Raw genomic sequence first — 13437 nt, 5'->3', positions numbered from 1 at the left:
AGGCCTCTCACTGTTGTGGCCTCTCCCGTTGTGGAGCACAGGCTCTGGTCGTGCAGGCTCAGTGGCCATGGCTCACGGGCCCAGCCGCTCCGCGGCATGTGGGATCCTCCCGGACCAGGGCACGAACCCATGCCCCCTGCATCGGCAGGCGGACTCTCAATGACTGAGCCACCAGGGAAGCCCCAGAGAAAATATCTGAAGAGATTATAGCCGAAAATTTCCCTAACATGGGAAAGGAAACAGCCACCCAAGTCCAGGAAGCATAGAGAGTCCCAGGCAGGATAAACCCAAGGAGAAACACGCCAAGACACATAGTAATCAAGCTGACAAAAATTAAAGATAATTTGTTGAAAGCAACAAGGAAAAAATGACAAATAACATACAAGGGAACTCCCATAAGGTTAACAGCTGATTTCTCAGCAGAAACTCCACAAGCCAGAAGGGAGTGGCATGATATATTTAAAGTGATGAAAGGGAACTACCTACAACCCAGATTACTCTACCCAGCAAGGATCTCATTCCGATTCAATGGAGAAATCAAAAGCTTTACAGACAAGCAAAAGCTAAGAGAATTCAGCAGCACCAAACCAGCTTTACAACAAATGCTAAAGGAACTTCTCTAAGTGGGAAACACAAGAGAAGAAAACGACCTACAAAAACAAACCCATAACAATTAAGAAAGTGGTAATAGGAACATACATATCGATAATTACCTTAAACATGAATGGATTAAATGCTCCAACCAAAAGACACAGCTTCGCTGAATGGATACAAAAATGACCCATATATATGCCGTCTACAAGACAGCCACTTCAGACCTAGGGACACATACAGACTAAAGTGAGAGGATGGAAAGATATTCCATGCAAATGGAAATCAAAAGAAAGCTGGAGTAGCAACACTCATATCAGATAAAATACACTTTAAAATAAAGAATGTTACAAGAGACAAGGAAGGACACTACATAATGATCAACGGATCAATCCAAGAAGAAGATATAACAATTATAAGTATATATACACCCAACATAAGAGCACCTCAATACATAAGGCAACTGCTAACAGCTATAAAAGAGGAAATTGACAGTACACAATAATAGTGGGGGACTTTAACACCTCACTTACACCAATGGACAGATCATCCAGACAGAAAATTAATAAGGAAACACAAGCTTTAAATGACACAATAGACCAGATAGATTTAATTGACATTTATAAGACATTCCATCCAAAAACAGCAGATTACACTTTCTTCTCAAATGCACACGGAACATTCATCAGGATAGATCACATTGTGGGTCACAAATCAAGCCCTGGTGAATTTAAGAATATTGAAATCATATCAAGCATGCTTTCTGACCACAACGCTATGAGATTAGAAATCAATTACAGGGGAAAAAACGTAAAAAACACAAACACATGTAGGCTAAACAATACATTACTAAATAACCAAGAGATCACTGAAGAAATCAAAGAGGAAATCAAAAAATACCTAGAGAGAAATGACAACGAAAACACGACAATCCAAAACCTGTGGGATGCAACAAAATCACTTCTAAGAGGGAAGTTTATAGCAATACAAGCCTACCTCAAGAAAGAAGAAAATTATGGGTCAGATCAATCCAAGCAACTTGAAAATCAAACTCCTCTCCCAAATCTTCAGAAAAAAAAAAAAACAAACAAGAAAAATCTCAAATAAACAATCTAACTTTACACCTAAAGGCACTAGAGAAAGAAGAACAAACAACACCCAAAGTTAGTAGAAGAAATCATAAAGATCAGAGCAGAAAATGAAATAGAAACAAAGAAAACAATAGCAAAGGTCAATAAAACTAAACGTTGGTTCTTTGAGAAGATAAACAAAATTGATAAACCTTTAGCCAGACTCATCAAGAAAAAGAGGGAGAGGACTCAAATCATTAAAATTAGAAATGAAAAAGGAGAAGTGACAACAGACACCACAGAAATACAAAGCATCCTAAGAGACTACTACAAGCAACTCTATGCCAATAAATAGTTTGATTAATATGTGCCTTGGCATGTTTCTCCTTGAATTTATCCTGTATGGGACTCTCTGTGCTTCCTGGACTTCATTAACTATTTCCTTTCCCATATTAGGGAAGTTTTCAACTATAATCTCTTCAAATATTTTCTCAGTCCCTTTTCCTCTCCTTCTTCTGGAGCCCCTATAATTCGAATGTTGGTGCGTTTAATGTTGTCCCAGAGGTCTCTGAGACTGTCCTCAATTCTTTTCATTCTTTTTTCTTTATTCTGCTCTGCAGTAGTTATTTCCACTATTTTATATTCCAGGTCATTTATCCGTTCTTCTGCCTCAGTTATTCTGCTATTGATTCCTTCTAGAGAATTTTTAATTTCATTTTTTGTGTTGTTCATCATTGTTTGCTCTTCAGTGCTTCTAGGTCCTTGTTAAATGTTTCTTGTATTTTTCTCTATTTCTAAGATTTTGGATTATCTTTACTATCATTACTCTGAATTCTTTTTCAGGTAGACTGCCTATTTCCTCTTCATGTGTTTTGTCTGGTGGGTTTTTACCTTGCTCCTTCATCTGCTGTGTATTTCTCTGTCTTCTCATTTTGCTTAACTTACTGTGTTTGGGGTCTCCTTTTCACAGGCTGCAAGTTCGTAGTCCCCATTGTTTTTGGTGTCTGTCCCCAGGGGCTAAGGTTGGTTCAGTGGGCTGTGTAGGCTTCCTGGTGGAGGGGACTGGTGCCTGTGTTCTGGTGGATGAGGCTGGATCTTGTCTTTCTGGTAGGCAGGACTGTGTCTGGTGGTGTGTTTTGGGGTGTCTGTGAACTTATTATGATTTTAGGCAGCCTCTCTGCTAATGGGCAGGGTTGTGTCCCTGTCTTGCTACTTGTTTGGCATAGGGTATCCAGCACTGTAGCTTGCTGGACATTGAGTGGAGCTGGGTCTTAGCGTTGAGATGTAGATCTCTGAGAGAGCTTTTGCTGTTTGATATTATGTGGGGCTGGGAGGTCTTTGGTGGACCAGTGTCCTGAACTCGGCTCTTACCCCCTCAGAGGCTCAGGCCTGACGCCTGGCTGGAGCACCAAGACCCTGTCAGCCACACGGTTCAGAAGAAAAGGGAGGGGGAAAAAAAAAACAGAAAGAAAGAAAGAAAAAAATATATATATATAAAATAAAGTTATTAAAATTTAAAATATTTAAGATATTATTAGAAATGAAAAATTATAAAAGTAATTTTTAAAAAAGAAAGAGAGAGCAACCAAACCAAAAAACAAATCCACCAATGATAACAAGCACTAAAAACTATACTTAAAAAATAAAACAGCAGGGGATGGGGGTGGTGGTGGAATGAATTGGGAGATTGGGATTGACATGTATACACTGATGTGTATAAAATGGATGACTAATAAGAACCTGCTGTATAAAAAATAAATTAATTAAAATTAAAATTTTTTAAATAAATAAATAAAAATTTAAAAATAAAACAGAAAAAATATAGTTCTTGCCTTCCCCCCCCCCCAAAAAAAGAAGTAATGTGACATGACCAGATGTACATTTTAGAAAAATAATTCTGGAGGCAGTGGGGAGATTGGACTGGACTAGGGAGACGTGAAAGCAAGGACACCAGTTGGGAGGTGCCTGCCAGGTTCTCAAAGAGAAACAAGGAGGCAGTCTAGATGGTACCTTTAAGGGAATTTGGTTATAAAACTGATAGAATGTGATGTTGTAAGTGGGAGATATAAAGAGAGGGAAAAGTGAATCTGCATTTTCTACCTTTAGTGGCTGGATAATGATTTCAAGCATTAATTGAGTACTATACACCTGACATTGTTCTAAGTGCTTTACATGCACTAATTCATTTAATGCACTAGGTATGATTATTACCACCATTCTAATTTTACAGATAAGAAAACTAGGTCCCAAGAAGTTAACTTGCCTAAGGACACATAACTGGTAAGTGGAGGAGCTGGGATGCAAATTGAGGCAGTTTAGCTTCAGACACTGTACGCTTAATCATTATGTTCCGCCATGGCACGTGACAGTCCTAGAGATATCATTCATGATGTCTGCCAATCCCCAGCACCTTCTGAGTGAGACTGTTCCACCCATGGCCCATTGGAAGGTGTTTTCAATGGAACACCTGGCTCCACCCACTTGCAAAAGCCGATGGGACCAGGGTGAGCACTTAACCTGAGACAAAAAAATTCCACAGGCCCGGAGAAGATTTCCTCTCACTTGGCGATTAGAACCAGGACACGCTGAGGAACTCATCAGTTAACCATGGGAGCAGAAGCTAAAAAGGTCACAATGTGGGTAGGCCCTGAGTCAGCAGAGGTTATGAGGGAACAGAAAGGATGCATGAGTAAGCAGAGGATGTGATCATCAGGGAGAGAAGACAGCAGATTGCCCAAGAGTGGGGGAAATGTGATGAGAGGGCGGCCTGGAGGAGTCTCAGGCTCTTGCTGCCCTGGCTCCTTTCCGCCTTTTGTGGCCTGATGAGGCCCTGAGGCCTGTCTCCCTGATTTCCACACATGGAACCTACAGTTGACCTCCCTGAGGAGAAACTGTTTTCTAAAATTTAAAAAGTCCAGGACTTCCCTGGTGGCACAGTGGTTAAGAATCTGCCTGCCAATGCAGGGGACACGGGTTCAAGCCCTGGTCCAGGAAGATCCCACATGCCATGGAGCAACTAAGCCTGTGTGCCACAACTACTGAGCCCACGCTCTAGAGCCCGCAAGCCACAGCTACTGAGCCCGTGTGCCACAACTGCTGAGGCCCACATGCCTAGAGCCCGTGCTCTGCAACAAGGGAAGCCACCACAATAAGAAGTCCACACACCACAACGAAGAGTAGCCCCTGCTCACCGCAACTAGAGAAAGCCCGCATGCAGCAACAAAGACCCAACACAGCCAAAAATAATAAATAAATAAATAAATTTATTTTAAAAAATCTAAAAAGTCCCAATTAAACTGTAGATACTGTCAACAGAGAGGGGGACAACAAGAGGAGGAGGAGCTGAGGAAGGAGATGTCCATAGAGGTCTTTGAAAAGCTCCAACATATTCCTGGGAATCTAGAAGGCAATCTGCATGCATAGGGCTGTGCACATGCCGGGGAGAGACCTGAAAAAGTCCTCATCTCTCAGCTCTGAATGACCTTGAGGCTCTGTGCAAGCGGGAAGTGAAGGCTATGGCAGAGTTGTCAACTGCCTGGCTGAGTGTTGAACAACATACACACAGAGCCCTCCAGCAATGACTGAGAGACTTATTAGTTCCAGTCACTTAAGGACTTCTCTATCCATTCATTAGCTGACCACTAAGCTAATGAGCAGAGACTTCAGTGGCCACTCATAGAAAAGAATACACTTTACAGATTTAGTTCAGAAACAAACAATAAGAATAAACAGCAGCAACAACAACTAACCTTGGAACGGGGGAGACTCTGATTTCCAGAGTTGTCACATATTATTTGAAGTGCCCAATTTTCAACAAATTTATGAAAATTAAAAGAACTCAGAGGGTTCATGGTTGCACATATCTGTGACTATACTAAAAAGCATTGAATTGTACACTTTAAATGGGTGAGGGAATTCCCTGGTGGTCCAGTGGTTAGGACTCCATGCTTCCACTGCCAGGGGCCCAGGTTCAGCCCCTGGCTGGGGAACTAAGATTTTGTAAGCCACATGATGCAGCCAAAAAATAAAAATAAAAAATAAAAGAATAAAAGTGGATGAATTGTATGGTGTATAAATTACATCTTAATGAAGCTGCTTAAAAAGAAGAAAATCCTTCACCACTTCATACTTTATGCACTGAACTTTCTGATTTTAAAAAATGTGCTCATTTGGAAAAATATTAATCAAGATAAACAAATATTGATGTTGATAGTCACTAAAACTTACTGCAATTTATTGTCAATGGTAGCCTTAATAAAATTATTTCTAAGGTCAAAGCTAAATCCTCTCCTCAAATATAATGTAGACATGATTGTGCAGTACATGGAATTCTCAATAGACTCTCTTCATAAAAAGAAATTAGATCTGAAGCAATTATGGAAAAATGTTAACATCTGACAAAGCTAGGCACTGAGTACATGGGTATTCATTATATTATTCTCTCTTAATATTTCAAATGCTGAAAATATGTCATGATAAAAATCTAAGAGAAAACAGAGTGCTACTATACACCAGTTAGAATGGCTAAAATTAACAAGACTGACAATACCAAGTGCTAACAAGGATGTGGAGCAACTGGAACTCTCATACACTGCTGGTGGGAATGTCAAATGTTACAGCAACTCTGAAAAATAGTCTGATACTTCATTATCAACATAAACATAGAATTACCATAAGACTCAACCATTTTACTCTTAGATATTTACCCAAAAGGAATGAAAACGTATGTCCACACAATGACTCATATACAAAATGTTCATGGCATCTCTATTCATAATATCTTTCAAAAGATTGGAAATAGCACAAATATCCATCAACAGGTAAATGGATAAACAAATTATGGTACATCCACACAATGGAATACTACCCATCAATAAAAAGGAATTAACTACTGACACATGCAACAACGTGGATGAATCTCAAAAAACATGCTGAGCAAAAAAAGCAAGATGCAGAAGGATACATACTGTATGATTCCACTTATGTGGAAGTTTAGAAAGACAAATCATCTGGAGTGACAGAAAGAGGATCAGTGGTTGCCTGAGAAGGGACACAGTGGAACTTTTTAGGGTAATAATATCTTTTATACCTTGACTGTGATAGTGGTTACACTATCATTTGTCAAAACTCATCAAAATGTACACTTAAAGTTGGTTCTTTGATTATATGTAAAGTATACTTTAATAAAACTATTTATATTATTATTATTTTTTTGGCTGTGTTGGGTCTTCGTTGTTGCACGCGGGCTTTCTCTAGTTGCGGCAAGTGGGGGCTACTCTTTGTTGTGGTGCACATGCTCCTCATTGTGGTGGCTTCTTTTGTTGCGGAGCACAGGCTCTTGGCGCGCGGGCTTCCGTAGTTGTGGCACGCGGGCTCAGTAGATGTAGCTCATGGGCTCTAGAGTGCAGGCTCAGTAGTTGTGGCGCATGGGTTTAGTTGCTCTGCGGCATGTGGGATCTTCCTGGACCAGGGATCAAACCTGTGTCCTGTGCATTGGCAGGTGGATTCTTAACCACTGTGCCACCAGGGAAGTCCCCAAACTGGTTTTTTAAAAAGTATACAGAACACATGGTAGGTGCTTGGGACCTAGACATTGGCTTGCAGTGGTTCAGGGGCAGGAAGGAGAGACCAGAGATGCGGTATGGCCTGGGACAGAGGCTACAGTAAGGCCACAATTTGGGTTTTATTTTTTCAAGGACAGGGGAAATATGGATCACATGTACAGCCTGTGAAGATGAAGTCTAGTTCAAGAGAAGGAGAATACATAAGAGTAGGGAAATTGTGAAAGGTCTCAGATATGGATGAGAAGGTCTCAGATATGGAAGAGTTCAAGGGCACGAGTGCTGTGTCAGCCGCATGAAGGGGCAAAGCCACTCAGCCAGTCTCTGAATCAGGAGGGACTTAATAGGCAAATGGAGACAGGAGCTGAGGGTTCAGCAGGCCTCGGTGGAGAAGGAAGGACCAGTTATCTGCCTGGACTGGACTGTGCTGGGGGAGGCTGAGGCTGTGGGGAGAAGCACAAGGCTTGAAATTTGCTGTTAAGAGGAGCACGAAGGGCTTCCCTGGTGGCACAGGGGTTGAGAATCTGCCTGCCAATGCAGGGGACACAGGTTCAAGCCCTGGTCTGGGAAGATCCCACATACCACGGAGCAACTAGGCCCGTGAGCCACGACTACTGAGCCTGCGCTCTAGAGCCTGTGCTCCACAACAGAGAGGCTGCAACAGTGAGAGGCCCGCACACTGCGATGAAGAGTGGCCCCCGCTTGCCGCAACTAGAGAAAGCCCTCGCACAGAAACGAAGACCCCACACACCAAAAAATTTTTAAAAATTTTAAATTTAAAAAAAAGAGGAGCAGGGAGCCACCTGGTTCAAGTCCAAGGATTGTCAGACCTAAAGCTGGAGCTCATTAATCAGCAATGAAGCCAGTCAGTGTGTTTATGAACTTCACCCTAGCAACCTGGGAGCAAAGCAGAGGAACAAACATTTCAAGTGCCAGTCCCCTCCCAGCCCCCTGGACCGTGCCAGCTTCTCCCACAGGGCAGGCCAGCCATACAGAATATTTGCATGAGCCTGTCTCTGGTGGGTGGGGAGGCTGCTGTGCAGCCCCTGAGGCCTGGCCCGAGACTTCTAGCCAGATGCCCAGGTCTTGGGGCCTCTGCTTGTTGGTCTCTCAGCTGCTGTACACTTGACAACCTCAGATCCCTGGCCAGGGCCCAGGTTGGGGGTGTGCATTTGCTCTGCTGACAGACTGCCAGCCTCCAAGTCCCCTCTGCTCAAGGAGGAAAATCATCATAAGTTCCTGGGGGGTCAGCTTCCTCCAGAGCCCTAACCTTTTGTCTGTTCAGCTCCTTCTCAGTCATTCCGAGGGATTTAAGCTAAAGTGGACCCCTCCCTCCTCTAAAGAAGGAAAACCTTCCCATGAGATGACTTTCAGCCAGAGTTACATGACATGGACTTTTCATGGTCATCCATCACATTACATCCTCCTCCACTGGAGTTGTTTTTCATCTTTAATTATCTGGTGATTACAAAATTATATGCTCCTTGGAAGACATTCAAACAATGTGGAAGTATATAATAGAGAATATTCTCTGTGCTTCCACCTTCCAGAAACAACCCCTGCTCACCCTGGTCTATATTCCTCAGGAGATATACATATATTCTTATGTATAAGAATGTATGGAGGGGCTTCCCTGGTGGTGCAGTGGTTAGGAATCCACCTGCCAATGCACGGGACACAGGTCTGAGCCCTGGTCCAGGAAGATCCCACATGCCGCGGAGCAACTAAGCCCGTGCGCCACAACTACTGAGCCCGCGTGCCACAACTACTGAAGCCCACATGCCTAGAGCCTGTGCTCTGCAACAGGAGAAGCCACCGCAGTGAGAATCCCATGCACCACAACGAAGAATAGCCCCCACTCACTGCAACTAGAGGAAGCCTGCGCACAGCAATGAAGACCCAACGAAGCCAAAAATAAATTTTAAAAATATTTTTAAAAATAAATAAATTTTATGAAATTTAAAATAAAAATTTTAATTAACCATCTTAATCATTTTAAAGTATATAGTTCAGAGGCATTAAGTACATTCACATTGTTGTGCAGGTATCACCACCATCCATTTCCAGAACTTTTTCATCTTCCCAAACTGAAACTCTATACCACTTAAACACTAACTGCCCATTTCCTCCTCCCCCTAACCCCTAGCAACCACCATTCTACTTTCTGTCTTATAAGTTTGGCTACTCTAGTAACCTCATATAAGTGAAATCATACAATATTTGTCCTTTTGTGCCTGGCTTACTTCACTTAGTAGGATGTCTTCAAGTTTCATACACGTTGCAGCATGTGTCAGAATTCCCTTCCTTTATAAGGCTGAATGATATTCTACTGTATGGCTATACCACATTTTGTTTATCCATTCATCCATTGATGGACATTTGGGTTGTTTCCACAAGAATGTATTCTTATATATAAAATATATTCTTATGTAAAAGAATATCAGTTAATCCCGTTGATTCTCCCACCCCAATCTAGTTTTTACACAGAAGAGATCAGCAGGCATGCCTTCTCTCCTTCCATGTCCTTAATCTTTTAAGAGTTTCTATTGCCTAAAACTCTCTCTGTGTTCCCCCTGCCTAGCCAATCCCTACTTGGCTTTCCCAACTAGTCCAACTCTCCCCTCATCCAATGACACCTGCTGTTCGTCTCCACATCAGCACTTCACAGATTACCACATAATTTATCTCTTGTTTGTGTTATTATGACTTCCCAACTAATTGTAGGCACCACTTGAAGATGTGGTTGTTGTCTCTATATTCTCCCTGGCCCTAAGTTCAATACCGGGCACAGTCATTTATGGAGGGCTGATGCCATAGGATCCTGAGAGCCTGGCCAAACAAGTTAGACTCAGTGCTGGGGGGCATTCTTTTAAGTACGGCAGTGACAAAACCAAGCAGTATTTTATGCAGATTTGTGTTTCCCATGGGGGAATAACTTAAATTAAGCTAAATGTACTTTATAAGCCCTAAGAACTGTGGCTTTCTTTCCATATCTGGTTAATACCCCCCATCTCATCAAATATGGACAATATACATTTACTGCACATTTGGGTTTGGCATTCAGAATCATGACTACAAAGTCATTATGCAGGCTTTGTGGCACAGGACTAGACAGGAGTAAACAGGGTGGAGAGAAAAAGTATGCTGGAAGAGATTTGAAAATCGTATGCAATCACTATGAACAACTTTGTGCCAATACATTTGGAAAATTAGATGAAAGAGGCAATCTTGTAGATGTAAAATAACAAAATCAATTCAATAAGAAATAGAATATCAGAATAAACCAATAACCTTTAAAAAAATGAAACAGAAAGTTAAAAATCTTTCCCAAAGTCCTCACTCCACCCTCCACAAAAGAAAGAAAGAAAGAAAGAGAAAGGAAGAAAGAGGAAGGAGGGAAGGAAGGAAGGAAGGAAAGAAGAGAACCCAGTTTAGATACTTTTATGGACGTGCTTTACCCAATCTTCAAAAAATAGGAAACCCTACCTTATATAAACTGTTACATAAAATAGCGAAGAAGAAAAGCTTCCCAACTTATTTTATGGGGCTGTTAGGATCTTGAAATCCAAACCAGACAAGTACAATAACAAGAAAAAAAAATTGACTAAACTTACTTATGAACACAAATTCAAAAATCCTGAAAAAATTATGAGGCCAGCATTACCATGATATCAAAACCAGAGAAGAAAAGAATATTACAGACCAGTATACCTGAGGAACATAGATGCAAAATTTCTCAACAATATATTAGAAAACTGAATTCAATGATATGTTAAAGGAATCCCACTGTGATCAAGTGGGATTTATTCCAGGAATGCAAGGATGGTTCAACATCAGCAAAGGTATCATGGAATTCAGTGTTGACAGAAGAAAGAAGAAAGAACTCTTGGGGTGGGCATCAGGAGACAGACTTAAGTTCTATCTCTGTTCTGCCATTAACCAGCTGTATAACCTTTTGCCTCCTTCCCTCCCACTTCCAAAGGGGTTCTCAGGAAGGGCTCTTCACTGAGAAGGGGAGCACAGCTTTGAGAAGCAGCCTACTTTTCTCCCTGCTCCATTTTCTTCACCTGTAAAATGAAGAAATGTTCTAATTCCATGATTTTATAAGCTGTGTGAAAGAAACGTGATGGAGTCAAACAAAACAGGAAGGGAAAAACTGCTGTGTAGCTGGGTGCCGGCTAATTGTGCCCGTGGTGCTGGTGGGCTCCTCAGAAGAGATCAGATCCACAGTGCCACCCTGTGGCCTGTTGGGAAATGCGTAAAAGGCTTAGACACAGCTAGAGTAGACTGATTACAGACAAGACGAAATAAATTTGGACTAAATACAGTGGTGGATGATGGAAGTACCTGAAGTAGTTTTTTTGTTTTGTTTTTTTTTTTTGCGGTACGAGGGCCTCTCACTGCTGTGGCCCCTCCCACTGCGGAGCACAGGCTGCGGACGCGCAGGCTCAGCGGCCATGGCTCACGGGCCCAGCCGCTCCGCGGCATGTGGGATCCTCCCAGACCAGAGCACGAACCCGTGTCCCCTGCATCGGCAGGCGGACTCTCAACCACTGCGCCACCAGGAAAGCCCTGAAGTGGTTTTGATAATAAAATAAAACTGAATCTGATCAAGCCTCTAGATCTGCATTGTCCACTACAGTAATCACTAGCCACATGTAGCTATTTATATTTAAATGAATTAAAATTACATAAAACTAAAGCTCCAGTTCCTCAGTCACACTGGCCACATCTCAGGTGCTCAATACCTACATGTGGCTAGTGGCTACCATACTGGACAGTGCAGATATAGAAGTTTTCTGTCACTGCAGAATGTTCTATCGGACAGTGCTGGCCTAGCTCTAACTACCAATTTACAGGGAATACAGAGGACAGAGGAACATGTCGAATCATACCATGAGGATGCACTAAGCAATATTCAGGCTATGGGGAACTCTTATGGACAAATTATCCAGTTTTTTTTTTTTTTTTCAGTTTTTTCAACAATGACAAAAGATTGCAAGAAAAAAAATGAGTGGAGTGTAAACCTATATATTAACAGACTTAAGAAGCATGTCAGCCAAATGCAATGTATGGATTTATTTGCATCTCGATTCAAACTATTAAAATCATATTAAAATAACAATAATTTTTAAAAAATCATATTAAGACAATTGGGGATGGATTTCCCTGGTGGCGCAGTGGTTAAGAATCCGCCTGCCAACGCAGAGGACACGGGTTCGATCTCTGGTCCAGGAAGATCCCACATGCCGCAGAGCAACTAAGCCCATGCACCACAACTACTGAGCCCACGTGCTACAACTACTGAAGCCTGTGCACCTAGAGCCCGTGCTCCACAACAAGAGAAGCCACCACAATGAGAAGTCCACGCACAGTAACGAAGAGTAGCCCCTGCTCACCACAACTAGAGAAAGCCCACACACAGCAATGAAGACCCAATGCAGCCATAAATAAATAAATAAATAAATAAATAAATCAGCAGTCCCCGACCTTTAAAAAAAAGACAATTGGGGAAATGTGAATATTGACAAGATAATTGATAATATGGTGTAATTATTGTTATGGGGAGTGTTAATTGTATTGTAGTTATGTTCTTTTATAAAAGTCCTTAACTCTTAGAGATATATATTGAAAAATCTGTGGATAAAATGATATGATGTCTGGGATTTGCTTCAAAGTGTTCTGGGGGTGGGGAAGTAGGCAAAACTATAGAAGATGTTAAGATAGGCTGTGAACTGATCATTTTTGAAACTGGGTGATTGAGTACAAAGGATTTTATTATAGGATTTTCTCTGCTTGGGTATATGTTGAAATTTTTCATGAACTTTTTTTTATAAAAAATTTTTCAGCATTTTAAAATAAAAATGTATGCATAGATATGTCCAGCTGCCTTCCTTGTGGCACCACATTTAACACAGGACTGAATCCAGGGAACCCACAGGGAAAACAAGAGGAGATGGATCAAAGATGGTCCCAGCACAGCAAGCTCACTGTAGGTAGGCTGTCAGCTACTTGGCAAAGGACAGAAAGAAAAGAGAAGCTGGGATGATGAGAAGTGGTAAGAGAAGAGAGGAGAGGCTGTGGGAAGGGAATTCTACAGACTAAGTAGGGAGAGGCGAGCTGAGAGGAGGCTCAGGGGAGAGCGGGACTTAGGCGGGCTCTTGGCTGCAGAAGAGGTACTGGCTTCTAGGAGGTACTGGCCTGTCCCCTCACCC

This window comes from Lipotes vexillifer, unplaced genomic scaffold (assembly GCF_000442215.2).
Source record: "Lipotes vexillifer unplaced genomic scaffold, Lipotes_vexillifer_v1.1 scaffold1439, whole genome shotgun sequence".
Lineage (NCBI taxonomy): Eukaryota > Metazoa > Chordata > Mammalia > Artiodactyla > Lipotidae > Lipotes > Lipotes vexillifer.
The sequence above is the reverse complement of the archived record's forward strand: the minus strand, read 5'-3'. Positions refer to the sequence as shown.